A 3,303-nucleotide genomic window follows, 5' to 3' on the forward strand; every position below is an offset into this window, starting at 1 on the left:
GAAGGATCAGAAGGGGGTAACTACACTCTCAAACAGAATGGCATATGATCAGAACCAGGTTGGAGAAAAACTTTACAATGCTTTGCACAGTAATTAAATGGAATTGCACTGCACTACGAGAGAAGATTTGTTCAAGCAAACTCGAAGGCAGGTTTGAAGTTGGGAAATCAAGCAAGAAAGCTGCGTTCTTGTCCATGTCAAAGGCTGCAGTTGAAGAGCAAAACAGTTTCTGCCCAGTTTCGAACCGGGGACCTTTCGCGTGTAAGGCGAACGTGATGACCACTACACTACAGAAACAAGCCGCATTCGCCCGTGCTGCAGCTCAGTGGCATCCAGCACTGAAAGGTGAAGCCATTCTACCTTTCACCTTTCTGTTTCCGTTAGCTCGTTGTTTAATGGGACTTGTTTAATTTTGGCTTTGTGGTGAGCATGGACGAGATACACCGAAGTATCTGTTTCCACGCGGTGTACCCCAATAACGTTGTGTTGCTTACACCTGCTTTAAAGAATTACGTTTTTGCGGAGCTTACCGTCGCAGTCTGTGGCAAAATCATTTAGTCTGTTCGACTGCTCACGGGAAAGGTAGCATTGTGAAACACTGCAGAAACGAACGACTTCCTTACTTTTGCTCCGACTGACCATACTCCGTGAAAGTTTCCCAGATTCTCAGTTGAGGATTTTTGCAGCTGGAAGTTACCTCAGAAACCCTGTTAATTCGTAATGTATTGAGCGAATCGCAAAACAGAAAGCATTTAACACGGAACACAAACAAAACTGGAAAACCAAATGCATTTTCAGACACAGCGAGCATGAATGCTAAATGTGAGAGTGTCGGGGGGCATGAGCCATAAAGTAATCACACAACTAACAACAGGGCAATTCCAAACTACTCTTTCAAACATACTGGAGCCTGAGTGCACCACCACTTCCCAGACAATGCTGCAAAGAGACAAAGAAAGAACATAATAAGAATGGGCCATAAAAAGTGAATTTCACCAATCACAGTCTCGATTAGATTACCTTTCCCTTCCGATGACTGCAGGACGGAAATGAAGGAAGTGGGAGAATTTTAATAACATATGACATCGAAATACATTGGAACGATTTTCTCATTGGCCAGAAAACCAAATAACGACGAGTCGAGTCACCGGAGGAGTCTGTTTCGCAAAAACGATGAAATAACAGTCTCCATTCGGTTCCAGTAAAAGCTCAACTTGCCTGGAACAGAAAGCAACAGTAGAGCTGCTGGCGATTTTCCGCGCGGGAAGCGAACACGATCATGACAGCACAGACACTTTGGAAAATCCGGCACTTTCCCACACCGCAGTCAATTCCCCGGGAAGCAAACTCATTTTTCTTTTGTTTTAAACAGAAATGGGGCAGGGATTGAAACAGCATTTAAACCAGCTGCTCCGTTGGAGCTGTTCAGCAGAAATGGCAGCGGTGGGATACGAACCCACGCCTCTGCCGAGACAGGAGCCTTAAACCAGCGCCTTAGACCGCTCGGCCACACTACCAACACGCTCGCGAGTCCATTTTCTTGCACTTCCAATTGTGATCCTGCATAACAACAGATGCAAACTCACGTGAAAAGGGTTCCATGATCCCTCTCCGACTCGCACAGCTGCTGGGATGTGCGCGTCTACAATATCAATTTCTCAGCAGTTAACGATAGCCCATCAATCCAGACAAAAATCACTGGTAAGCTGAGTCTATCTTCTCAGACTGCATTCAGCTACAAATGTATCTGTGAGTGCGTGAGAATATATGATCGGTTATGATTGGGTCAAATTACCATGAGCTACTTGACATTACTGCAGTTTCGATTCTTGCTTTGCTCAATGATTTCACCCATTGTTCGAAACAGGACAACTTTCACGGTGACACGGAACATGAAACACACCGGACTACAGGGAAAATGCACAAAGCTGAGCAGGCCGTGTCCCAAATCATACCGTGCAGCATAGTTTCAGTCACTGTGTCTGTTTTGCAGAATAAGGTTCCCAAAGAATGTTCCACCCTAAAACCGGAGGTAGCATTACAATCCGAGAATGACAGATTACATTGTGAGGAAGGTCTGACCTCGGGGCCGGTTCGAGATGCCACTTTCCTTGCCTTTTACCTTAACCGTGCAATTTGCTGCAGAGATTATCACACCTGGACATGAGCCTCATCGATACCAACTGAGTTGGAAACCTGTGTGGGAATCGATGAGAAAAAGTGACTCAATAAAGTTTAACAAGTTCCATGGTGCTTTTTAGAAATGCAGTTTCTGTTCACCTCAATCCAAAAGGCAGTTTCTGAACATAGTAACAGAAGTCAAAAGGTAATTACCTCACCCCACCCCCACTCCGGAAGAGGTGCTAACTGCCCTTGATTGCTTTTTGTTCACGATGTGAAGAGCTCTCACGCCTGAGTCACCGTCACGTCTCTGGTTGCAGAATGAATCACAAAGAAGGACTTTCTCCAGAGCCGCAACTGCCTCACTTCCCCACTCGCCCTCCCCGTTTACATTTTCCTGCTCGTCAGTGATTTAAAGAAAACCAAATGGATGCGATGTCATTCTGTAGCCTCTCTGTCGATTCCTCCGTTTCAGTTCCAACGTGGCTTAGATCTCGGGGCGCACCTTAATACTAGCGACGCTATGAAAGCACAGGTCCAGAGGTTCCTCTGAGAGTGTAATTTCTTTCATTGCTGTTGCTGATTGAATGAGCCACTGACGTGGGAACTGCTCCAAAACATGATTCAGGACCTCTGGTGCCAATTCTCGCACGTTGAATAACGACAGATACCTTCCAAATGAGGTCTTTCAGAGACGACTTAAGGATACATTTGACAGACAGACTAGTTGAGGAATCCGTGGTGCACTGTGACACCAGCACATCAGCTTCTTCCCTGTCTTTGAACCGGGCCGCCTGCGCAAGGAATGCGAATGCGGTAATGCTTTTCGTGGAAGGATCAGAAGGGGGTAACTACACTCTCAAACCGAATGGCATATGATCAGAACCAGGTTGGAGAAAAACTTTACAATGCTTTGCACAGTAATTAAATGGAATTGCATTGCATTGCACTGCACTACGAGAGAAGATTTGTTCAAGCAAACTCGAAGGCAGGTTTGAAGTTGGGAAATCAAGCAAGAAAGCTGCGTTCTTGTCCATGTAAAAGGCTGCAGTTGAAGAGCAAAACAGTTTCTGCCCAGTTTCGAACCGGGGACCTTTCGCATGTAAGGCGAACGTGATGACCACTACACTACAGAAACAAGCCGCAGTCGCCCTCACTGCAGCTCAGTGGCATCCAGCACCG

At 46.0% G+C, this 3,303-nt stretch overlaps 2 non-coding genes across 2 annotated transcripts; both read right to left on the minus strand.

Moving 5' to 3' along the window:
• Window positions 1-224: 224 nt before the first annotated feature.
• Window positions 225-297, minus strand: trnav-uac (transfer RNA valine (anticodon UAC)). Its single transcript has one exon. It is a non-coding gene; the product is annotated as a tRNA-Val (tRNA).
• A 2,889-nt stretch (window positions 298-3,186) lies between these two features.
• Window positions 3,187-3,259, minus strand: trnav-uac (transfer RNA valine (anticodon UAC)). Its single transcript has one exon. It is a non-coding gene; the product is annotated as a tRNA-Val (tRNA).
• Between the last annotated feature and the right edge of the window lie 44 nt (window positions 3,260-3,303).

This window comes from Chiloscyllium punctatum, chromosome 18 (assembly GCF_047496795.1).
Source record: "Chiloscyllium punctatum isolate Juve2018m chromosome 18, sChiPun1.3, whole genome shotgun sequence".
In the NCBI taxonomy this organism is placed as follows: Eukaryota; Metazoa; Chordata; class Chondrichthyes; order Orectolobiformes; family Hemiscylliidae; genus Chiloscyllium; species Chiloscyllium punctatum.